The following is a 26,524-nucleotide window of genomic DNA, read 5'->3' on the forward strand; positions in this document are numbered from 1 at the left end:
CAACCATGAACCCAAGAAACTTATCCTTTTTTCAAGCCGCGCTAGCAGTTTAACACGCGTAATACCACGCGCTAAACCGCTGGCCGCGCTAGCCGCTAACGCCTCCTATGAGCAGGCGTTAATTTTTAGGCCAGCGTGGGGGTTAATGCGTGATGAAACGTCGTGTGCATCAACCCCGCTTGCGCGGCTTGATAAAAGGAGCCCTTAAAGTTTTACAGTTTCATTCCAGCACACTATCATAGGACACCGCTGTGTATGCCATCGCTGTGGGACGTGTTGTAAACTTTTTTTTTTTTAAGAATATATAAATTCATCACATGAGTGTCACAATGTGTTACCTGATTTATCACTTTGGTTGCACACACAGCAGTGCTCTATGATGGTGTGCTGGTCTGAAACAGTAAAATTTTAAATTTCATGGGTCCGTGATTGTTAAGCGAAAGTGCTTGTAAGCTTTTGACTTCTGACTCTTCCAGCTTACAAATTCACAATGAGGATACCACGTTCCAACTGGGGTTTAACACGTGCCTTACTTTATATTGAGAGGAAGTTTTGTATTTTGTTGTTTATATTAAATTCTACATCTTATCTCCAATTTAGAAAATTGCTTAAAACATACGGGGCTCATAATAAAATTAAAAAAACATCTAAAAAGTGGCCTAAATGGCTACTTGGACGATCAAAAAGCCTGATCGTCCAAGTACCCATATTCAAAGCTGATTTTAGACGTATTTTTTTCCCCTGCCTCTAAACGCACAGAGAGAAAAGAGGCGTTTTTAGAGGAGGGGAAAGGGCGGGAGGTGGGCTGACCTAGACCTAGGCGTACAGCAGGTATAACCAAAACTTTAGGCAGGTTGCCTAGTCGGCACTTATACGTTTTGACTTAGACCAAGTCAAAACAGGTATAAGTGCCGAAAAGGGGCCGCTGAGCTGATCGTGGCTGCTGCAATCAGCTCAGCGGCCCCAGCAACCTGCCTACCCCTCTACATCAATGATCGCGGCAGGAGAGATGGCTCATCTCCCCTGCCGCAATCCACCTTCCCCCCCCCCCAACAATCAGGGCAAGAGGGAGCCCAAGCCCTCCTGCCCCGTGATCCCCAAACCCCCCCCCGGGCTGAATCCGTTGGGGCCAGGCCCTCCTGGCCCGGTGATCTCCCCCCTCCTCCCCATCACACGATCCAGCCAGGAGGGAGCCCAAGCCCTCCTGGCCCGCAACCCCCTCTAACCCCCACCCCCCCCCCACACTAAAATACGGGCAGGAGGGATCCCAGGCCCTCCTACCCTCAACGCAACCCCCCCAATGACCACCCCCCCTGAACCCCCAATCGGCCCCCCTGCCGATCTGCGACCCCCTCACCAACCCCACCCCCACCCCCTTACCCGTACCTCAAAAAATGTTGGCCGGACAGATGGGTGCCAAGCCTACCCGTCCGGCAGGCCAGCCAGCGCAGGAATGGGGCCGGATTGGACCAGGTGGCTCAAACCCCGCCCACAGGTGGGGCCTGAGGTGCCTGGGCCAACCAGAATAGGCCCGGGAGCCTTAGGCTCCTCCTGTGGGCGGGCCTTAAGCACATGGGCCGGGTTGGGTCCATGTGCCTAAGGCCCCGCCCACATGAGGGACCTAAGGCAATGGGATATTCAGTGGGATCTATAGGGGAGTAAAAGTCAGGGAGTGGGTCATTGGTATGGGCAGACTCGATGGGCTATAGCCCTTTTCTGCCGTCAATTTCTATGTTTCTATGTAAGGCTCCCGGGCCTATTCTGGTTGGCCCAGGCGCCTCAGCCCCCACCTGTGGACGGGGTTTGAGCCACCTGGGCCAATCCGGCCCCATTCCTGCACTAGCTGGCCTGCCAGACGGGCGGGCTTGGCACCCGTCCGTCCGTCCAACATTTTTTGAGGTACGGGGAAGGAGGGTGGAGGTGGGGGGGTCATGGGGTCGGCGGGTGGGTCGCAGGTTGGTGGGGGGGGCCGATCAGGGGTTCGGAGGCGGTCATTAGGGGGGTTGTGTCAAGGGCAGGAGGGCCTGGGATCCCTCCTGTCCGTATTTTAGTGGGGGGTGGGGGTTAGAGGGGCTCACGGGCCAGGAGGGCTTGGGCTCTCTCCTGGCCAGATCGTGTGGTGGGGGGAGATCGCTGGGCCAGGAGGGGGTGAGATTGCCGGGCCAAGAGGTTGGGATTCGGCCCGAGGGGGGTTTGGGGATCGTGGGGCAGGAGGGCTTGGGCTCCCTCCTGCCCCGATAGTGTCGGGGAGGTCGGGGGTGCCGCGGGGCAAGAGGGCTTGGGCTCCTTCTTGCCCCGATGTCAGGGGGGGGGGGGGATTTCTGTAACCGGTGTTGTGTTTGACAGACACCGGTTACAGAATCCAGCTTTTAGGCGAAGGACTGGCTTCTCCTTCGCCTAAAAGCCCTTGTTTTGGACGTTTGGGGCTTAGGCTTTTTTAAGGGTAATTATTTAGACGTAGTGGTGGTCTGGACGTTTAAATAGCTGAATGTATAGGTAGGCCATTATTTTTAAAAAACACCTCCTTTTGGACTTTTTTTTGATAATGGACATTTTCCCTGCTTCTACTTTCAACGTTTAAGGCCTTAGGCCAAAAGATGACTTTAGACATTTTTTTTATTATGCCCCTCCACTTGTTTAAGAAATTTTTAGATGTGTGGAGGGGCATAATCAAAACATATGTCTAAGTCCAATTTGGGCATATGGCTCTAGACACCCAAAGTCGGCAGTGGGAAAATGCCCATTTTGAAAAATATTTCTAGAATTTTTTTTTTTTCATCTATTTGTCCAGGATGTCTAACTTTATACCACATTTTCAACTAAAATCTTGTCCAAGTCCCAAACACCCAGAACAAGACCATTTGGACGTGGGAGGGGCCAATTTTGTAATGGACAGGCCACCCAGACATGGCAACAGAGCAGTGGGGCACCTTACAGGGCACTGCTGTAAACTTGACAAGGGTGCCAGATAAACTTCTCACCAGAACTTTCTTATAGGTTATGGTGAGCTCCCCAAAACGACTATGCCAACCTATGTACAACCCCAATAGCTCTTATGACTGCAGGTGGCACCTATATGGCAGTAGAGTAGGGTTGGAGGGGGGGCTCAAATTTTCCACCATGAATGTAGTGGTTTGAGTGGCTTATGGGAGTTGCTACTCCTCTCTATGGTTCACTAGCCCTTCCAACCAGGCTACTTAAGACACCTGTGTGCAATTCTACTAGGCTTTCCCATACCAGGTGCTGATGTTCTGGAGACAGATATGTACTTTTTTATTCTGATCTGTGTGAGGGGGTCAGTGAATACTGGGGGAGTGTGTGTGGGTCTTTACTTTGCCTCTGCAGTGGTTATCTGGTCACTTTGGATACCTTTTTGGCACTTCTACCTGTTTTCACTTCGTCTAATTCACAACATTTAAGTTTCGTCCAGGATGTCTAGTAAAACATTTGATTATCCCTGCAAGACAGGAACTAAGTCTGGGTTACGATAAGCAGGCACCTACTTCAAGCCTATTCTATGAAGAAAAGAAAGCTCTTTTAATTACTGAATACCAATGCAGGCTGCAGAGCAGGCACTTACATTTAAGGCATAATCCAACATGCTAGAGCAGGGGTCTCAAAGCCCCTCCTTAAGGGTCGCAATCCAGTCGGGTTTTCAAGATTTCCCCAATGAATATGCATGAGATCTATGTGCAGGCACTACTTTCAATGCATATTCATTGGGGAAATCCTGAAAACCTGACTGGATTGTGGCCCTCAAGGAGGGACTTTGAGATCCCTGTGCTAGAGTGTTGGTGTAAATGCATGTGTAGGGTTACCACTCATTCTCACCCCAATACGCCCCAGTCCCACCGCAAATCCTGCCCTAGCCCCGCCCCCCAGCTGCCTGCTCTCGTCAGGCAGAAGCTCATGCGCGGATGCGCAACTGCCCGACAGTGATTTGTTCCAAGCTTTTCAAAACCTAAACAAAGTGCCGGGTTTTGAAAAGCCATCCGGACCCCCAGACATGTGCACAAAAGGAGGGCATGTCTGGGAAAATTCAGATGTCTGATAACCCTATGCCTATGCCAAGATATTAGCCAGAACACACATTATAGTATTTAATCATTTATACAGAACAGAGGCCTAGGAACTAGAAGACCCAAAGTTCAAATCCACAGTTCCTTGTGGCCTTAGGCAAATCATTTAACTGCCCTTGCCTTGGGAGAAGGCAACGGCAAACCACTCCTGTATCATGCTAAGAAAACCACAAGTGAGGAGGGTCCATTATTATGTGGTCACCAGCACTGTTCCCTCTAAGCTACACTCTTACCAGTGGAGCATGGTGCTTCAATACTGTGCTGTCCATCACTAAGGGGTCCTTTTACTAAGGCGCGCTAGTCGATTTAGCACGCACTAAATGCTAACGCGTACATTATATTCTATGGGCGCGTTAACATTTAGCATGTGCTGATATTTAGCGTTAAATCGGCTTAGTAAAAGAGGGGGTAAGTGAAGGTAGATTCCTTGCAGTCCTATGGAGTTTGCTTGTCCCTCACTGTTGAAAATGTGATAAATAAACAGTACCCCCTAGTGGCGGGAACTTAGATGGAGGACTCCTGCTCAGCTTTGAGGGAACAGCAATCACCAGGCGTCAAATCTGGATAATATAAGCACACATTTACATGCACTACAGTGCAAACACCCAACAGCAATGTACTCACCATCAAAACAAAGTATGCACTTTTCTGCCAGTCGGTATTCTATAAGGACTCATTTACATGAATAGGTGCCTATTTATATATGACTCTTTCATGATTAGACTATGCCAGTGCTCTTTATGCTGCAATTTCTATGAAGTTGGTTAAAAATAAAAATTGCAACTATTGCAAAATACTACTGTGAGGTTAATTTTTAAGAGATCACGATTTGAGCATGACTCCACTGTTGGTTTCAATCCATTGGCTCCCAGTAAAAACTCACATAATATTCAAATTAGCATGTGCGATATTTAAGATATTGCAGAGCATTGCAGAACTGATCCAAATTTCATCAGGAAGAACAGTGGCCAGATCAAAGTTTACAAGGCTGTAGACAAGGCTTGGAAAAATCTTCCTGTTTCACTTAGACCATAATCTTCCTAAGAGAAATTTTATAAGATCCTTAAGACAGAATTATAACAGAAATTGATTTTAATGAAATTTGTTTTTAGTTTTGTGTTCTTTTTTCTTTGGTTTGTAATATATATTGATCTGATTTTTATTCTGGACCATAATGTGGGGATAATACAGTAATTCCGATTAAAAAAGCACCACTTTAATGGGATACCGTAATACTTTTATACACTTTTATGGAATAATACAGTATCATTGTGTCTGCTACTTCACCATCCATATTTTGGATGTGTTTTTTCTGAAATGGCTCTTCCTACTGCATGTAGTTGCACACATTTCACCATGCATTTTTTTAGAACAGCCTCTACATTGGCAGATTTTGTTCTAAAATAATCAGGGAACATCAAACTTCCTGACTTGGACATCTGATTTCCCATTTGAAAGTTCTTTCTAAAATATTGTTTGACATATCTTTATAAACTAAGCTAAAAAATAGGGGGTTAATAATAAAAAAAAATTTTAAAAAGTCTTAAAGGTTTCCTAAATGGCTACTTGGACAATCAGAAAGCCTGATCGTACAAGTACCCATAACCAAGCTGGTTTTTAGACGTATCTAAAAACAGCTTAGGCCTTTCCCCTGCCACTAAACGCACAGAGAGAAAAGAGGCGTGTTTAGAGGAGGGGAAAGGGCGGGCAGTGGGTGGGAGGTGGGCCGACCTACACCTAGGCGTACAACAGGTATAACCAAAACATTAACAGGTTAGTCAGCACTTAGACCTTTTTGACTTAGACAAAGTCAAACCAGGTCTAAGTGCCGAAAAAGGGGCCGCTGAGCTGATGGCTGCTGGCGCCATCAGTTCAGCGGCCCGGCAACCTACCCACTGCAAGCATCGCGGCAGGAGAGATGCCTCATCTTCCCTACCGCAATGCCATCAACTCCTCTACCCGAACTGCCGCGACCCTTGTTGAAGACACACTAGATCTGCATACTAAGGCCGGCAAGGCCAGTCTGTGGCTACCCATGTGATTTGCAATTCTGCGGATGACCTGGCCCACCATGGGCAACAGTGGATATACATAGAGAAGCCTCTCTTCCAGCCAGGGCTGAACCAATACATCCAACCCTGCGCTTCCTAGTTTGTTTCTTTGGATGTAAAAGTTTTGCCTTTGCATTTTTGTCATCAAGCCAATTGCTGGTCTTCCCCAATGCCAGACAATGAGGTTGAACACTCTTTGGGACAGTGACCATTTTCCTGGGTCTAGAGTCTGTTGGCTGAGAAAGTCATTTTCCACTCCTGCTCGTACATGAGCTGCGGAGAGTGCCTGAAGATGGGCTTCCACTTACTTGAATAGCATCTGGGCCTCCAGACATAATGGAGCACTTCTGGTGCCTTCCTGTCTGTTCACATAAACTACTGCAGTGGCATTGTCAGAGAACACTCTGCCTTTCCTTCCAGTACTTCTTCAATGCCCTCAATGCTATTTGAATGGCTCATAGCTCTAGAGATTTATGGGCCACTTTCTCTGCAGGAGGGTCCATTGGCTTTGCACTGGATGACCACTGCAATAGGCCCCCCAGCCAAAACAGTCAGAATCACCAATGAGGTGATTTGGAGGGGCATGCCCTTTGATAAAAAAAAAAGAGTTCCCCTGGAGCCACCAGCACAAGCTGTTCCTTGTGTTTCCTGACCAGGGGAGCTACAGCTGGAGAGAATATCGCTGCAGGGACCACCTGGAGAGAAGGGAATCATGGAGGGTGTACATATGCGCCCGTGTCCAGGGAACTACTTCCAGGGTGCCTGCCATCGAGCCCAGCACCTGGAGGTAATGCCAGGCCATGGGATTCGGCATTGCTAAGAACCTTGAAATTTGCTTCCTGAGATTCTGTTTGCAAGGCTCAGGAAGAAAGATGTGGCCTTTTGCCGTGTCAAAGCAGACTCCCAAATACTCCAAACATTGGATCAGCTCTAGATGACTCATTTTGAAGTTGACTATCCAGCCCAAATCCTGTAGGAGATCCACAACTTGTCACATTGCCTGCTCACCCTCTGACCTGGCTTTGGAGAATGAATTGCACGCCCATTGCCTGATCCAGAGCATCCTGTAGGCCAAAACAACATATGCTGACAACTTGTTCATGACTCTGACGATGTTATATAGAGCATCTGCCATCCTCTCCAGCAGAACTCCTCCTTAACCTGATATGTTGCCACAAAAAGACTGCTGCTGCATAGGGTTGTCAGATTTTCCAGGAGGACATGTCTGTGGAAATCCGGATGACTGGTAACCCTACCGCTGCAGCTTTGATCCCCAAAGCTAGAGCTTCAAATTGCCTCTTAAGAACCATGTCCACCTGCGTACATTCTGGTTTAACAGGAACTTGTCCAACTTTGTCTTGAATCCTGGAAGGTATTTTCCCCTATGACAGACTCCGGAAGAGCGTTCCAGTTTTCTACCACTCTCTGGGTGAAGAAGAACTTCCTTACGTTTGTACGGATTCTATCCCCTTTCAATTTTAGAGAGTGCCCTCTCGTTCTCCCTACTTTGGAGAGGGTGAACAGCCTGTCTTTATCTGCTAAGTCTATTCCCTTCAGTATCTTGAATGTTTCGATCATGTCCCCTCTCAATCTCCTCTGTTCGAGGGAGAAGAGGCCCAGTTTCTTTTATCTTTCGCTGTACGGCAGCTCCTCCAACCCCTTAACCATCTTAGTCGCTCTTCTCTGAACCCTTTCGAGTAGTACCGTGTCCTTCTTCATGTATGGCGACCAGTGTTGTACGGAGTACTCCAGGTGAGGGCGCTGCATAGGGTTGGCTGTATAGCTATAGGGTAAAGTTTGGACATACAGTACATAGTTTTCAGTGGTGTGGGGAAAAAAAGCAAGACTCTAGGGCTGGGAATTCACCCAACCCCCTGAACGCCCTGACAGTATGTTTATGTTTATTTGTACTTTCTATTCCGCCTTATTCTGCAAAGCAGGGCAAGGCAGTATAATACTGCTCTGAATTTGATTGGTTGAGCAGCTTCTGCCCGCTGTCTGCTTAACCAATCAAATTCAGAGCTGTACTCCCAGGGTGTTGGGTGAATCTTCTGAATGCCCTGATCACACGCCACTAGTAGTTTTTACCACCTTCAGGGAGCCTTCCGGAGTCTCCCATTGCCCAGTGACCAGCAAGGTAATGTCTGGATGCACAGAAAAAAAGGTGATCTGAGCATTTGTGCCACTCATGACCGTGCACTGTGAAGTGGATGGTTGCTGGAGCTCCAACTTTAACCCCCTGAGCACATCTGTATAGCGCATCAATAGCCAACTTAAAAAGCTGCCGCATCAATAGATCTTCTCCCTGGTCAAGAGCAACTATTGCCTCTTAACTCCCAGTCCCTGACAGGGAACTGGAATCCTCCAGGAAAGCAGCTGTGCCCTGGGACAATAAAGGCATGGATAGGGTTTCCAGATTTTTCAATCAGAAAATCCGGACCCCCTAGACGCGCCCGCCCAGTTCCACCCATCCCCGCCCTGTAAATGCCCTAATCCTGCCCTAGACCCGCTCCCTGCTGCCTGCCTGACATGATTTCAGGAGGCTTTTCAAAACCCAGACATGTCCGAGGAAATCCGGATGTCTGGTAACCCTAGGCATGGAGTCTGAACTCCAGTTCTTCCATCCTGCACTGCTTGATCACTTTGGCTAGGAGCCAGCTTTCTCCATGGCATGGAGACCTCAGGAAGAGGGATCTCTCCCTTGTCCAATGCCAGTTCACCCTAGGTAGTGCAGTGCATCCCATACCCATCATATTAAGTTTTCAACAGGAGATTCACAAACTATGGGGTAAATCCATGAACAGGTGGCCTCATAGACTCCTGCAGGATCTCAGACTGGCTTCTCTTCGGCAGTGTCCATACACTTGCATTTTATGCAGGGCCGGATTAAAGGATAGGCCTAAGAGGCACGTGCCTAGGGCCCAACATTGTCATGGTGGCCCCAGAGCCGGCGTTATAGGAAGCAAACAGGGCAGCTACCCTGGGCCCCACAGATCCAGGGAGCCCCGCGGTCCTAAGTGCTTTATTAAAAAGCTACCGGTAAATTTTCCTTTTCAGAGGGGCCCGACATGACAGCCGTTCTCACAAACTGCCAGCGGCTGCCCAAAGCTTTCCCTCTCCAGCGATCTTCCCTGTCAGAAACAGGAAGTTGCGGCAGAGACTTCAGAGCAGCCACCGGCAGCTTGTGAGAAATGCTGCCATGTCGGACCCCTCTGAAAAGGAACCTCCCGGATGATGCTGCCCACGCTTCCACCGCAGGTGCCTCAGGTCAGAAAAGATGGCGGGCAGATGAGACCCATCTCCACCGGCTCTTGTGGGCTCCAGTGCACCGACCTTCCTGCTGCTGCCGGGGCTCCCAGTTTGGATCTGCACAGGGAAAGGAGCTTTAACTGAGGGAGAGAAGTTTTCTAATCAGATCAGCTTCGGCAAGCCGTTGTGGTGCTGATATATTCTAAGGCATTTTTTTTTTTCCTTGTGCAGGTGTCAGTTTAAACGCTTTATTCTAGCCAGCCGGTAGGTTGGGTTTCGTTTTCCCGCCTTTGAGGTCAGGCTGGCCTGCTTTCTCTGTTGGGGCTCTGACTCAAAGATCTTCTTCCAGAAGCTTCTGTTTTGTCCACTTTAGCTGTATAGGATATTTACTTGTTTTTAAATTGTTTGGGGTTTTTTAATGTTTTTATTTTTTTCAGCCTGACTTGAAGTTCAAAATCTTGTTTGTCTTATGTAGGATGACCTTCTGAGTGACTAATAAGTTGTGGAGAAATGGAAGCAAAAGTGAAGCGTCTGTGCAGGAGTGAGTAAATAGAGAGACAACCAAGAGGTTTTTGACATAAATGTTATTTCATTTATAGCGAGTAGTTAGCTTTACAGTTATTTTTATTTTTTGTTTAAGTTGTTAATGCTTCGAATCCCGAAAGTTAGAATAGTATGCACGGTGACTTTAATTTTTAAAGTAAAGGTATATAACAAATTATTATCCTTAGAGTGAAGAATTCCAGTAATTTGGGAACCTGAAATGCCACACTTTGTTTTATGCTGTTTATACGCAACAGCTGTAAAACAAACAGTTTTCGTAGAAAAATTGACAGAAAGAGTGGGTAGGTAGTGGGAGAAGGGTGTTGGTTTATATTTTTCATGTTATATTTTTCATGTTTATGTATTATAAAGGCACAAACATTTACAAATGATTGAGGGTGCCAAATACAAATTACTTTTTTCAGGTTCCTATGAATGTGTGTGTTTAATGTTGCATTGAAAGAAAGGAAATTATGCTCCTATAATATGCTTTAGGATAATCTGTAGAAGCAGGCTATCATGAAGGGCATAGAGAGAGTAGAGAGGGACAGATTCTTCAAACTTTCAAAACATAAAAGAACAAGAGGGCATTCAGAAAAGTTGAAAGGGGACAGATTCAAAATGAATGCTAGGAAGTTCTTCTTTACCCAATGTGTGGTGGACACCTGGAATGCGCTTCCAGAGAGCGTAATAGTGCAGAGTACGGTACAGGGGTTCAAGAAAGGATTGGACAATTTCCTGCTGGAAAAGGGGATAGAGGGGTATAGATAGAGGATTACTGCACAGGTCCTGGACCTGTTGGGCTGCCGCGTGAGCGGACTGCTGGGCACGATGGACCTCAGGTCTGACCTAGCGGAGGCATTGCTTATGTTCTTATGTTCTTATCATGGGGATGGCAGGTATGTTTCACTTAAAAACAATCTTCTGCAACTGCCGGCAAATGAAAATGGGCAGGGTCTTGTTTGCCAGTGACAGGTATGCTAATCTTTATTTTGAATTAAAAAAAGAAAGAAATACAGGTGGAAATAAAGAAGTAAATAAGAAAACAAATAAATGGGGGCGGGGTACGGGCGGGGCAGGGCCAGGGAGGCCCAGTGTACTTGTGTGCCTAGGGGCCCTTGAAGAATTAATCCTGCCCTGATTTTATGCCTTCTCTGTTTGTTGTCTCCAGAAGAGATTCTCTCCCTACCATTCAGAACCCCTGCAGTTCCCCAGCCAGCCTGAGGCTTCTGCCCCTCGAGTCATGCAGTACACGGACACTCCTCAGCTGACCATCCAGCACAAGATTGGCATGATATAGGGGCAGAACAGGCCAAGACCATTCCAGTCAATTTTGAGCCAAATCGAGTTTTGATGCAGATGGAGGCTTTAGAAAAAAGACAGTTTAAAATCCAAGATGGCTGCTGCCAGCGAATTTGTGCCAAAAACGTCCCATGCAGGGGGGGGGTGTCTCTCCTGAAGTTCAAAAACTAAGGGAAAGGGGTTTTGGAGAAGAAGGACCTAGCTTTGAGCCCAGAAACCCTTAAAATAACTTTTTCTAACCCCCCCCTACCCCCCCATGGTGCCTACCTGTGTCAGCTTTGCTGAATGGAGAAGACATTCTACTTCAAATCCTTGTTGTAATTAATCCACAAATGGAGATGTTTGGGCTGCCAGTCAGACAGATACCGAGGACTCCACCCCACACAGATCCTCACGGTGTGACTGGAGAAGATTAAAATGCTGCCGGTTGAGCTGGCTCCCAGGGGAATGGACCCTGAGCTTCAAAGAAACCCAAAGCAGGCTGGCACATCAGGTATACCTGGGGGTTGCCTTATGAGCTGCAGTTCACCCTTGCGGAGTCCGCATCCTCTCCCAGAGTAGCCCCAATAATGGAATCTTATGGGCACCAAAGCCTCACAAAAATGAATAAAAATACTCAAAAATGATAAAGACTCAACAGAGCAGATCAGAAACATCTTCTCAGTTTGCTTGCAGAAGGAAAAGCTGGAGAGGGCACTATACTCCACTGGAGAAGGAAGGGGAGCTGAAAGATGTGATTGACATCCTTTTGCAAAACAGTTTGCAAGCACAGATTGATCACCTAACTTACAGACTCCTGTGTTTTTGTAACAGATTTTCAAATAAAAAAGCACAAATATCGGGTATAAACTTTAAACAGATAATTTATCCATATAAAGCTTATATATGGATTCTCTGAGGTCCCACTTATATAGCATGGTTGTATATCCATAGAACTTTAAATAGGTCTTATCTCTTTAAAGTTATGCACTCCATAGAAAGCTGAAATTGACCTCATATATTTTCTGTTTCTTGATCTTTATTTTTGCAGTCCAAACTGAAATACGTCTACCTGTGCTTGACCTTCATCTTCAATCCTCTCTGGAATATGCAAAGTCAGAGTGAAGGGCAGGATTCCTGCTTCGCAAGGTCTCAGCCTGGAGCTGAAAATAATTTTTCATGACCCCTGCAATTTTCAAACCAAGCTGTTAGCTCTTCACATGGTCTCTGTGACCCATCACTGTCACCTTGTGTTATGTAAACATTCAGCCATCTAAGAGTGCATTGGAGAAATGAATTGATTAAAATGCAGGTAGAAACCCAAAACATTCTTGTTTTGCACTGGTACAATCCTAACACTGAACAGCTGCAGCGAGAGTGCTGTCCCGCTGAGATTCTCTCAAATTTGATAAAGGTATGAAAATAGATGATTCATTTCCTATGAATGCTCATGTTTATGACACGTTATTTAAAAAGCAGTGCTTTTCTTTGTGATGTGGAAGAAGGGAACGTTACTCTCACACAAGGGCTGAGACTACATTTTGTGATTCTTATATCAGCGAGGGAATTCAAGTAGACTAAACCATGAAATGCAATACTGAAGCTCTGGTATTCACCCTATGTATTCCAAAAGAAATTCTACAAAAAAAGATATAAATTTATGTTTTATCCATAAAACCTAGAATATTAAATATTGAACTAGGCCAGTTATGGGGAGACTTGCACGGTCTGTGTCTGGCCGTTTGGTGGAGGATGGGCAGGGGAGGGCTTCAATGGCTGGGAGGGTGTAGATGGGCTGGAGTAAGTCTTAACAGAGATTTCGGCAGTTAGAACCCAAGCACAGTACAGGGTAAAGCTTTGGATTCTTGCCCAGAAATAGCTAAGAAGAAAAAATTAAAAAATTTAAATTGAATCAGGTTGGGCAGACTGGATGGACCATTCGGGTCTTTATTTGCCGTCATCTACTATGTTACTATGTAAAATGTTTAAAGAAAGCATCCTATGCCATATAAGAGTCCCAAGAATATTACAATGTTCACATCAACTCCTTTTATGAAGTTTATTTTTAGTATATTTTATGTTTTCACATTGAAAAAATTATTTAAACAGTTTTTACCACTTGTTATATTCCATTAAAGTATGTTTCACACCACGAATAATAAATTATACCATTGCAAGCAGACCAGATATTTTTTATATCCCTAATGAACACGAACACAAATTCTCCCCTCCCCCCTCCCCCCCCCGAGCTCCACTCATCTGGTAAGTCCCTCCTATCTGTGCCATTCTTTTCAAGTGCCAACTTCAGACTCCGTTCCTTCTGCCTTGCTGCGCCTTATGCTTGGAACAAGCTGCCCCAATACCTATTGCAGGCTCCATCTCTGGCAGTGTTCAAGGCCTAGTTAAAAGCCCACCTCTTCAAGAGTGCTTTCAACTCCTAACTCCTCTCACCTTGAGTTCTGCATCCAACCCTATATGTCATGTCTGTCTGTCCAAGTTAGATTATAAGCTCTTCTGAGCAGGGACCGTCTATAAATGTCAAACTGTACAGCGCTGTGTACGCCTTTCAGCGCTATATAAGTGATACATAATAGTAAGATTTGTATGCTCACTACACCTACTATATGCAGATTGCTCTCATGCATATTGTGGCTGGGCCAGGCCCCGAGCAAGTGGGAAAACCCAGCTTGGACCACAGGTAAGATTTTTGTGTGCCTTTTATGTGGTCGATGAAAGGAAAATCTGGACACTGGATTCAGTTCAAACAAAACTTCACTGGGTTTATTATAAGGAAAAAGAAAATCCCAAAATATAAACTAGTCACCCAGTTCACTTTCCATAATTCCTGTGTCTGTTATATGAAATATAGTTCAGGGACTGGACAGTTCTTGTCACTACTTTATAAGCAAAAGAAAATCAAAATAGGACTTATCCGTCCCTCAGTAGGCTAGTAGGCCCTTCATAGGGCCACTGGCTATTTTATGCCACAGTCCTGACCAGCATGACTCTGGCACTTCAGGTGCCAGCCCTCATTACACTATAGGATAAGAAAAAAAACTTCTTCTTTTGGCATTTATTATTATTAGCAATTTGTCCCCCAATGGACTCACAGCCTGCCCTGCAGTCTGTGTGGAAGCAAGCCCCCCTTCGCACATAGCTGTTCAGGCCCTCCAAAATGCTACCACAATCCTTGAGCTTGTGTTACCTAGGGACCTTGCTTGCTAATAAGGCTTTTAAGCTTGGTTCAGGCTCTGCTGCCCGGCTGCTTCCATGGCATTAATTAAGCATAGGCTTCTCTGTGCAGTCTTTACTTTAGATGGAGGAATGTCCCAGCTTATAACTTTTAAATCAGGTTTCCATACATTCCTCTGGCCCACTTAACTCTGCTTCAGCTTCACTGCACCCCCTGGATCACTGGTGCTATAATCGTTGTCTTCAGTCTCCATGCATTCCCCTGCTTCACTCTACACCTCCCATCCCCTTCTCTGGGTGTTTGGGAAGTTTCCTGGCCAGGTTCTTCTGAAAGAACCTCTAGCTCAGCCCCCTCAGGCTCCCCTGGGAATTCACAATACCTAGCTGGCTGTTGGATTCCTCTCCCTGCATGTTGGCCTGGGGCAATCACACGTTGCTGGTGGTTTGCAAAGGGTGTCGGGCTGCTCTCAGTGTGCTGCTTCTGCCATCCCTGTTTGAATCAGCTGGAGTTAATTTATTCACTTGCAATCTTTTCTCTAGCTGATGTGACTGCAGGACTCCATGGTTAACTCCACCCCTCTCTGGGTTGATCTTATGTTTCTGCCTAGCTCTGGGAAAGGAATAATAGGGGATAGATAATGTTTTGTGTGCCCTCCCTGCCTGTGACATCACCTGCCTTTTCTCTTTTCTTTCTTTCTCTACTAAACTAGGGCTTTTAGCAGGGTGTACAGGCTTTATTTTAGGGACTGCAGGTTGAAGAGCTGTATTTTTGCCTGGGCTAGCAGTCTCTTAGCTGTGACAGGAGCTTCCCTGTCACAATATTCATTATTCTAAAAACCTGGTCTGCTTGTAGCCCTTGAGGACTGAACTTGGATATGTCTGTCCTAGTCAACACTGCACAAGTTTCTCCATGTCTCCCTCTAGCTGCAGGTTTTTCTCCTGCTATTGTCACATGGGTCTTCCTCTCTGGCTAGTACTTGCTCTCTCTTCTGGTTGCATGCTTAGTGGCATAGTAAGAGAAGATGGCATCCAGGGCAGAAGAAAAATGGTATCTGGTATCCCCCTGGTGAAGGGGGGAGGGGTATCTTAACTGTACTCCTCCACCCTCCACCACCCCTCCCCCCCCCCGGTATCTTTTAAATCCTTCTTTTCTTCACTAGCAGTGCTGAAGGACTTCCCTGTTATGTAACTCTTGGTCCCATGAACAGGAAATTATGTCAGAAGGAGAGATCAGTGCCGGCGTAAGCAGTGGGTAGGAGTCCCTGCTCACTGCTGGTGAAGAATAGAAGGATATAAAAGTTACCACTGGGTTGTGAGGGGGGGGGGGTGAGGGATGCAGTTAAGAACACAGGAATTGTCATACAGGGATAGACCGAAGGTACATCAAGCCCAGTATCCTGTTTCCAGCAGTGGCCAACCCAGATCCTAAGTACCTAGCAAAATCACAAGTAGTAAAACAGATTTTATGCTTTTTATCCTAGGAATAAGCAGGGGGATTTCCCCAAGCCATCTCAATAATGGCCTATGGGCTTCTTTTTTAGGAAATTATCCAAGCCTGTTTTAAACCCTGCTAAGCTAACTGATTTCTCCACATTCTCTGGCAATGAATTCCAGAGTTTAATTACATGTTATGTGAAGAAATACTCTCTTCAGTTTGTTTTAAATCTACTACTTACTAGCTTCATCTCATGCCCCCTAGTCCTAGTATTTTTGGAAAGAGTAAACAAGTGATTCATATCTACCCTTTCCACTTCACTCAGTATTTGATAGATCTATATTATATCACCCGAACCATCTCTTCTCCGAGCAGAAGAGTCCTAGCTGCTTTAGCTTTTCCACATAGAAAAGTTGTCCCATCTCTTTTATCATTTTCATTGCCCTTCTCTTCTAATTCCGTTATATCTTTTTTGAAATATGATGAACAGAATAGCACACAGTATTCAAGGTGCGGCCATACCATAGAGCTATACAAGGGCATTATACTGTAACATTTTCACCTTTGTTTTCCATTCCTAACATTCTATTTACTTTCTTAGCCGCCGTCACACATTGAGCTGAAGGCTTCAACGTATCCTCAACAAAGGCACCTAGATCCTTTTCCAGGGTGGTCGCTCCTAACATGGAACCCTGAATTGCACAGCTATAGTCCGGGTTCCTCTTTCCCACATGCATCACTTTGCAATTGCTTACATTAAATGTCATCTGCTATTTTGAGGCCCAGTCTTCCAGTCTCACAAGGTCCTCTTGCAATTTTTCACAATCCTCTTGCAATTTAACAACTTTGTATCATCAGCAAATTTAATTATCTCATTATTTATTCCCATCTCTAGATCATTGTTAAATATGTTAAAAAAGCAGCAGTCCCAGCACAGACCCTTGTGGAACCCCACTATTTACCCTTTCCACTGAGAATATTGACCATTTAAATCTACCCTCTCTTTTCTGTCTTTCAACCAGTTCTTAATCTATAATAGCACATTACCTCTTATCCCATGACTTTCTAATTTCCTCAGAAGTCTTTCATGCGGTACTTTGTCAAACACCTTTTAAAAATTCAAATACACAACATTAACCAGTTCACTTTTTTTTAGTTCAATTTGTTTATTTAAGTAATAAAGTACAGGAAAAAATTACATCATACAACAAAAACAGTGTACAGAAATTGGCATTAGACAATATAACCTTGCAGAAAACCGAACATCCAAATGTTTTTATCCACATGTTCATTCACCCCTTCAAAGAAATGCAGTAGATTGGTGAGGCAAGATTTCCCTTGACTAAATCCATGTTGGCTTTTTCTCATTAATCCATGCTTATGTATATGTTCTGTCATTTTGTTATGTATAATAGTCTCTACCATTTTGCCCAGCACTGACATTAGACTCACCGGTCTATAATTTCCCGGATCACCTCTGGAACCCCTTTTAAAAATTGATGTCACATTGCTCTCCCTCCAGTATTCCAATAGTATGCTGGATTTTAAAGAAAAATTACAAATTATTAACAATTCTACCAGCACCATGGGATGTATACCATCTGGTCCAGGCGATTTGGTACTGTTCAGTTTGACAAATTGACCCATTACATCTTCCAGTGTTTCAGAGATATGTTTGAGTTTTTCTGATTCATCAGAATTGAATACCATTTTTGGCACCAGTAACTCCACATCTTCCTTGATGAAGACAGAAGCAAAGAATTCACTTAATCTCTCTGCTATGGCCCTGTCTTCCCTGAGGGCCCATTTTACCCCTCAGTTGTCTAGCAGTTCAATTGATCCTCTTCCCAGCTTCTTGCTTTTAATATACCTAAAATGTTTTTACTTCCAGCACAATCTTTTTTCAAGGTATCTCTTTGCCTTCCTTATTAGAACCTTGCATTGGGCTTAAGAGGCACATCATTGCTAAGGAGGGGGAGAGGAGAGATACTGAAAATCTTCAGCTGGCAGGGGGGATCCCCATGAGCCACCTCACTCCTGCTAAGATGGCACCTCAGGCCCCTGCTAAGATGGCACCTCAGGCAGCCAACCCTTCCTCTTTACTACACTACTGTGCATGCTTGGGATTTTTTTGTTTCAAATTTGATTAAATATCGATTACATATTGGTAAATGAATAAAGTATCAGAAAATAGAAGCAATAATTTTTTGATATAGTTTGTCCTCGTAGGTGTGCGGGGGACAAATTTTGTTTATGAATAGTCATAAAATTGACAAAGCTGTTCCTAGAACTCTGTTTGAACTTGGCTCTTATGAGCCGCCACGTGATTCATGAAGAGTTCAGCCAACATCGAATCAGAGCAAATTTAAAGTGGGACACAGCTCAAATGATGACATAAAATCTCCTCTGGTTTAGCTGTTGAAACAAGGTTAAGCAGAGAGAAACAACCTACTCTTTAGTCAATCAGTTTTATTTTCTGATTTCATAAGTAACTTTGTTTTAGCAGCCCTAATCTTGCTTATAAATGCATTTTTTGGATATTATTATTGCATGCAACACTGTTTTCAATTTCTTAAAGTAATGTATAATTATTTTTAAGAGAATCAAATATCGGCTACTCTGCAAAAGGTAAGTATCTTTGCCATCACGCACTGTTTATTCAAAGTGGCTATTGTACCATTCCATAACATCCTCAAAGTAGTGTGGTGAGTTGTAGTCTTTCTACCTACTGAAATCAGACTTGCAATTCCGATAATGTATTAGGATAGGGTTGCTTAAAATCTAGGACTGGACTAAAATCACCCTTTTGGAACTGAGTAACTCTGCCTGCGGTGCTGCAGCTCTTCTCCTGGTTGTGGCTCCAGCTTCCAGTTCTAGCTCCAAAGACCCTCTGAAAGACTAAGTTAATTAGAATTATAAATGAAAAATAATTGAATTGGAAAGTAAAGGTGGAGCAGCCAGGTTAAATAATGCTGAGATGCTAAAAAATTGTCAACAATCCCAAACAAACTTTACTGAAGTACAAACTGATTTGTTTCAGTTCTGAAGTGTCTCAGACAGATCATGTGTTCATGTATGTTACATAATCATGTTTGCTGTTGCTGTGGATTTAGAAGACTACCAATTTGCAGCAAGAGTGTATATTAGTAGGAGAAAAATGAAGAATATGATGCTGTTTTCTTGGCTTCTGGGCAGCTTAATTAAAAGGTAAATAAGTACAGAGTTGCCATATTAGAAGACCAGACAAAATAGATTTGTGCAAGATAAAAACCTGGAAATGGAGAATGAAAAAGGAAGGAATAATCCCTGATGGGGAGAAGAGCAGAGAAAGATATTCCATGATCCTCTAGCAGACTGAAGATTTCAGCAGTGATGAGGGTTTATCTGAATTATCAGTACTTCTGCTATAAACCACCAATAAGATAAAAACCCTCTGGCGGACCACATCTGTAGTCAGACAAAATGTTATATGGCAAGTACAGTTCTCACCCTTTCCAGAGAAAGCAAGAAATTGAAGGAAACTAGAAGAAAAGAAGGGTTCAGTATTATTAGTGGGAGGCAAGAGAAGACTGACAGGGACTAGGCCCTAGGCAACTAGGGTCATGGGCCCCTAACTACCTGTCAAAAGTGATTAAACTAGATTGGAGGCTAAGTAAGAGTGGGCTCCCTACTGGTCTGTCCCAATGGTCAGTTCACCCCTGGTGGGAGGCTCTGGCAGCAGCAGAGTCCTCCTTTAACTAGAAAATAGACTATACATAATAATAATAACTTTATTCTTGTATACCGCATTACCATGGAAGTTCTATGCGGTTAACAGATGAAGACAATGTCTTAGATTTTATTCCTCCATTAGTGCAGGAGAGCCTTCTAAACAAGCCTCATCAATGTAGGTCTCAAAACTATTGAGCTTTTTTACTCTGTTATCCAGAACAGTACTCGAAGACACAGAGTGAGTGTGAAGCTGCAGGAACCAGTACCTATAAAGTTTCTGACCTGTAATGAGTGCATGGAAGTGCACAAATAAAAGAAGAGGAAGCTGAGTTACTATTGTAAATTACACCAAGGTACCCTGGTCGCAACTCTTGTGGTTCAGGAACATCTTAAGGCTAAAGGATAATATCATTCCTTGTCACTTCAGGAGGAGTTCTACAAGGTCACAGGACAACTAACAAGATCACAATTAAGGAGAACACCTTTGAGCTCATAGGGCTAGATTCACTAAATGCACCGCTCATATTCTGACCAGTTTGCAAGAATTCCCTGACCCTGACCTCATTCACTAACCTTCTGTCCAGTGGCGTACCGCGGGGAGGGGGGGGAGGTCCGTCCCGGGTGCAGCCTTAGGGGGGGTGCACAGCCAGCCCAGTCCCTATCGCGCTCCCACCCTCCCAGCGAGAGCAGCAAACCTCCCTCCAGTAGCGTCGGCTGCTTCATGGCTTTCTCCTCCCTCTGCCGCATCACTGATGACATCATCAGTGACGCTTCACCGGCAGGAGAAAGCCGCGAAGCAGCCAACGCTACTGGAGGGAGCTTTGCTGCTCTCTCTGGGAGGGTCGGAAAGGTTCACTTGGGGGGGAGAGATAGGAGGGTCAGCGGGGGTTCGGCTGGGAGGGGGGAGAAGCAGTCTGCCTCGGTGCTCCAAGGCCTGGCGCCATTACCTTCTTCGGGCATCAGCAGCTTTTACAATTTGCTGCTGTTGCCGGCTTCAGGCCTTCCTCTCTGCCGGGTCCTGCCTACTTCCTGTTTTCATGAAAACAGGACCCGACAGAGAGGAAGGCCTGAAGCCGGCAACAGCAGTGAATTGTGAATGCTACTGCTGCCCGATGAAGTTCAGGACACCAGGCCTTAGGTGACAGAAGGAGGAAAGGGAGCAGAGGGGGAGAGAATTGGGGAGAGTGTTCCTGTACCCAACTGGAGGGAATGAAAGGAGATGACAGGGCTTGGAGGGAAGAAGAGATGCCAGGGCATGGAGGGAAGGAGGAAGGTATGCCAGATCAAGGGAAAAGGAAGGGGGAATGGAAGGAGGAGATGTCAGAGCATGGAGGGGGAGGGAGAGATGGAAGAAAAGGAAAGGAGAGAGATGCCGGGAATCAGGGAAGAATGATGCCAGACCGTGAGGTGGGAAGGATAGAAAGGAGAAAAGAGAGATGCCAGAGCATAGGGGAAGGGGTGGTGACAGAGAGAAAAAAACGGAGAGGTGACAGAGTTGAAATCAATCATGTACAAAGGAGAGAAGGGGCACAGGATAGATAATTTATGGAAGGAGCATAGAAAGAGGGAAGATGCCATATGGAAGAGAGAGATAGAGAGGGTGCACACTGGATAGAAAGAGCACAGAGGGCAGTGAATGGAAGGGGCAAGATAGAGGGTGAACAGTAGATGGAAGGAGTAGAGAGAGGGAAACAGACACTGAATGGAAGTGTGGGGGAGAGGAAGGACAGCTGCTGAATGGAAGTGTGAGGGAAAAGGGGAGCAGATGCTGGAAGTGGGGAGGAGAAAGAAAAAAAGGGCACATGCAGGATTGAGGGAAGAGGATAGAGTTAGTTACTGGAAGGGGTGAGGGAAAGAGGTGGCAAGCTATAGGTAGACAGAGTGAAAGAGGGAAATTGAGGACTGAATAGTAAAAAAGAATTTAGACAGAGGAAGAAAATAAATTGAGAAGGAAGACCAGGGAAGAACAGGAGGAAGGGAGCGGGGAGAGAGATGCCAGAGCAAGGGGGAAGGAGAGGAGACAGATATCAGACCAATGGGGGTGAAAGGAAAGATAGAAGGGGAGGCATACAGTTTCCGGAAGGGGCATAGAAGGAGAGAAGATGCCATATAGGGGCACAGAGATGGCAGACAATGGATGGAAGGAAGAGAGTAACAAGAAGATGAGGAAAGCAGAAACCAGAGAAGACAAAGATAGAACAAAAATTTTCTATTTATTTATTGCTTTAGGAGACATGTAATGTAATGTAATGTAATTTATTTCTTATATACCGCTACATCCGATAGGTTCTAAGCGGTTTGAAGAAAATATACATTAAGATTATAAATGAGAAGTAAGAAGGTACTTAAAAAATTCCCTTACTGTCCCGAAGGCTCACAATCTAACTAAAGTACCTGGAAATTAATAAAGAAGAGAAAATAAAGATGGTTGAAAAAAGAAAAATTCTATGTGAATTTATAGGATGGAAATTAAACTGACAGTGAAGAACTGTATGAAAAATACATATGGAATTCAGTTAGAGAGGGTAGGTTACAATCTATTTATGGTATTTGTTTAATTGGAAGGTGTTAAGGTGGGTAATTTGGGGGAAGGTTATCTGAAGGTAGGTGAATCTTCTGGAGGTAAAAGAGGAGGGGTTAAGATATTTGGATGAATTTTTTGAAAAGCAGGGTTTTGATTTCTTTTCTGAATGTTTTGAAGTTGTCTGATATTGTCATAAGATTGGAGATGGAATGGTTGATTTTTGCTGCTTGTGTTGCTAGAAGGTTGTCAAACATTTTCTTGCGTTGTGTGCCTTTGAGTGGGGGGAAGGCGAAAGGGTTCGAGGTTCTTCTGTGTCTTGAGGTGGAGATTTGGTTTAAGCGGTTATTTAGATAGGAGGGGGAAGAGTCACTGTGTCACTGTTTCTGTGGTATTGCATTGTATGCAGAGTCCAGCTTCTTGCTGGTTCAATTTAACCTTTGTCTATGTATTTCTATTTTATCCCCCCTTTTACACAACTGTGGAGCATTTTTTAGCGCTAGCTATGGTGGTAGCAGCTCTGATGCTCAGAATTCTATGAGCATCAGAACTGTTACCACCGCGGCTAAAATCCACACTACAGTTTTGTAAAAAGAGGAGGGGTAAGTTTGTGATGACATTCCATACTAGGCGAAGATGTTTTTTCTGTGTTCTGTGTGTTCGAAAGACATGGTTTTCTGTTAGGATTGACTGCAGGATTGATCTGTACTAGTCTGGCTTGTTTAGTTTTACAATGGGTGTATTGCTGTTGTACTTCTCACTGCAGTATGTAAGATGCTGCCTTTTCTTAGGTACTCATGTGTGACGTGTGGCTTGTTACTAAAAATCATGTTTTTCGTACAGATGGGGGGGGGGTGCCAAAAAATGATGGGCCCTGGGTGTCACACATGCTAGGTACGCCACTGCTTCTGCCCAATCCTATCCGCACCCGATCCGATCCACCCATGCAAATGAGGGGAAATGGCATGCAAAGTAGGAAGCCCTCGATTTACTAAAGAGAAGGAACACCGATTTGGATGGCTGATCCAAACTGAAGCAATTGCTGAGGACCAGTCGCTCATGTCCTTGCCTACTATCTTGATCTCTGCTCTCTGAAATCCCAATATCAAAATAAAACTGAAATCTCCCTGCCTCTCTGCAAGCCCATGGTTTTAACCCACTGGTTTAAAGCGTGTTCTGTTCCGCAGCTCTTGTTTTTTTATTTATTTTTCTTTCCTATGGTAGACTGCAGCCAAGCTCGAGAGAGAGAGAGAGAGAGAGGAAGAGTTACCAGAAGTGGGCCATAGCATAGGTAGCGCCTAACATGATTGGTTGCACAACGTTCTGTATGCTGAGGAACTCCTTCCCTGTAGCGCTGATTGGGTGGACGTTCTGTTCCATTCTGGCTGCTCAAATTGAAATGCGTTTCAATCGCTCTACAGCGATCCACGGGATCACTTGTGGGCGTGCGTCCGATCAGATCATTTGAATGCAGGAACTGTTGTGAATCGGTCGCCTGACAAGACTCGGCCACGGATTGCCCAGATCAGTGAGTTTAGTGAATCTAGGCGAGTCCCTGAGCCTCACTACTGCTGCCTGGAAACTGTGATAGAAACTTATAAAATCATGAAAGGCATAGAGAAGGTGGAGAGGGACAGATTCTTTAGACTAGCAGGGACAACTAAAACAAGAGGTCATTCAGAAAAACTGAGAGGAGACAGATTCATAACGAATGCAAGGAAGTTCTTCTTCACTCAGAGGGTAGTGGACACCTGGAACGCGCTTCCCGGAGAGGTGATAAGACAGAGTATAATTCTGGGGTTCAAAAAGGGACTGGATGACTTCCTGGAAGCGAAGGGGATTACAGGGTACAGATAGAGTTACCTTACAGGACATTGAGCGAATAGGGTATGGATATTTTAGGTTAGGTAGGGAACACTTCCAGGTCATGGACCTGGGGGGCCGCCGCGAGAGCGGACTGACGGGCACGATGGACCCCTGGTCTGACCCAGCAGAGGCAATGCTTATGTTCTTATGTGATAACCAAATTAAAAGGTGTAATGTTAATCTTGCAAAAAGGGGACTGACAATCCTATCTGTTCCTTGCAGAACATGTAAGCAAGAGAAGGGGCAGGACTTAAAGAATAAAGAAGGTGAAGCCCTTTTTGTTTCATACATATTTTATTATTATATTTGACAAACAGTTTCAATCTATTCTGTTAATGTCTTGGCCACACAAGATTGTTTGAATGCCTTTGGAATGTATTAAGTACGCATTAGTTCAGAACAAGAGATTTAATTTAATTTAAATTCAATTTAGCATGGGCACTTATAGGCTGTTTGACCAAACAAAGCTCAAGGCAGTTTACATAGAGATTAACCAATATTACCATCTCACATAAGTTGAGTGAACATAATAAAATCTCTAATATCCATACAGACTTACTTATTTACAGAAAGATATGTTTTTAAAGCTCATCTCAACACAGAGCAACTTGGAAGAGTTCTTAATTCCTGGTAAAATGTTCCAAGCTATAGGACCTCTATCTATGGTCCAATTTCTTATCAATGTCAAGCAACAGTTTTTATACTCGAAATCTCAAATTTCTTCAAGACAAAAAGTGATCGAGAACCTCTCAATGGATTAAAGAAAGAGATAAAATAAGTGAGATATTCTGGACAGAAACCATGCAAATTTTAAAATTAAGATTAACAAATTAAACTCAAGTTTAGCTTTCACTGGAAGCCAGTGAAATCTGATCAAATATGGAGAAGCAGTAATCTATGAGGCTCTTTACTAAAGTTTAGTGCACACTAACGAAATTAGCATGCACTAAGGGCCTGAATCTGTATAGGACGTCAGTCTCAGTTGCCACCTAAGAAGTGGCAGAAAACTGCGTACTGGCATCCTATGCAGAACTGCATATGCCCTAACGAACAGATGCCTACTACCCCCCCCCCCCCCAAACACGATTCTCTAAGACTTTCCCATTGTAAAAGTGGATGTGGCTCGCTGAGCTGATCGCAGCACGGAAATCCCCGATTAGCTGAGCCGGCTGTGGCAGAGGACCCGCCACGCCCACCCTCAAAATCGGCAGGAGGGATGCTCACTCCTTCCTGCCTAACACTACCCGACACCCCCATCGTCGATTAGCAGGAGGGATGCCCACTTCCTTCTGCTGTTAGCCCTACCGACCCCGACAACCCCTATTGTGGATTGGCAGGAAAGATGCCTACTCCTTCCTGCCGCTGGCCCCCGAACAGTTGACACTCTATTGCCGCCTACAATTGGGACGCACATTTGTAGAATCAGCCCCTCAATGTTTTTATTGCCCCTATCTACATTTTTTGACTGCCCTATATTGGTAGCATGTAATATTGCTACTCCTTGGGTGACCTGGATTGGCCACCGTGAGAACAGTGGGCTTGATGGACCATTGGTCTGACCCAGTAAGGCTATTCTTATGTTCTTAATTTACTACTACTTTTCTAAATATACTATTTAGCAGGGGTTCCCTAGATAAAGAAATATCTATAATTAATTCTAGGACCCTAGTGGTTTATTTTCCACCAATGACAACTCACACGTTATTAAAGGAATACAAATTGGTAAACTATAATATAAGAATAACCATACTAGATCAGACCGATGGTGCATCTACTCCAGCATCCTACTTCCAACAGTGGCCAATCCAAGTCACAAGTACCAGACTGAATACCAAATAGTAGCAAGATTCCATGCTACTGATCCCAGGGCAAGGAGTGACAATAGCAGACTATGGACATTTCCTCCAGGAACTTATTTCAAACCTTTTTAAACCCAGGTTTGTAACCAGGGTAACCACATCTTCTGACAATGAGTTCCAGAGTGTAACTATTCATTGAGTGAAAAAAGATTTCCTCCTATTTGTTTTAAAAGTATTACCATGCAACATCAACAAATGTCTTAATAAACCATAGAAGGAGGGTAATATTCAGCCCACGGTGGTTAGTGGCTTATAAGCCACTCAGAGCTACGGACTGAACTAACTCCAGATATTCAATCTCAGAGCGCATATGGCTCCCATAACTAAATATCCTGAAGTTAATTGGGCACTGACCGATATTCAGATCAGTGCCCAGTTAACTCATTTTTGCTGTCCTAACACTCCCCCCCCCCTTTTATACTAACAAGCGATAGAGGTTTCTACCACAGCCCGGTGTGCTAAGTTGTGGTTCCTCTCAAACTCCGCCCCAGACTGCCTCTAACCTAACTGGTTAGGGAATGGTCAGTTAGCGAACATATTCACTGTCATTACTCAGTTAAGTGCCACCAATTATCAGAGCCCAGCCGGTTCAGTGAGACTTATCTGGGCAGGAGCCTATGAGGCTCATTTTCAAAAAAGAAAGATGTCCAAAAAAAACAGCATAAACCGGCATTTGGATGTCTTGATCGCCAAAATTTCCAAGTGTCGATTTTTAAAATCAACTTTCTAGACATCTT

Source organism: Geotrypetes seraphini, chromosome 1 (genome assembly GCF_902459505.1).
Source record: "Geotrypetes seraphini chromosome 1, aGeoSer1.1, whole genome shotgun sequence".
Taxonomy (NCBI): Eukaryota; Metazoa; Chordata; class Amphibia; order Gymnophiona; family Dermophiidae; genus Geotrypetes; species Geotrypetes seraphini.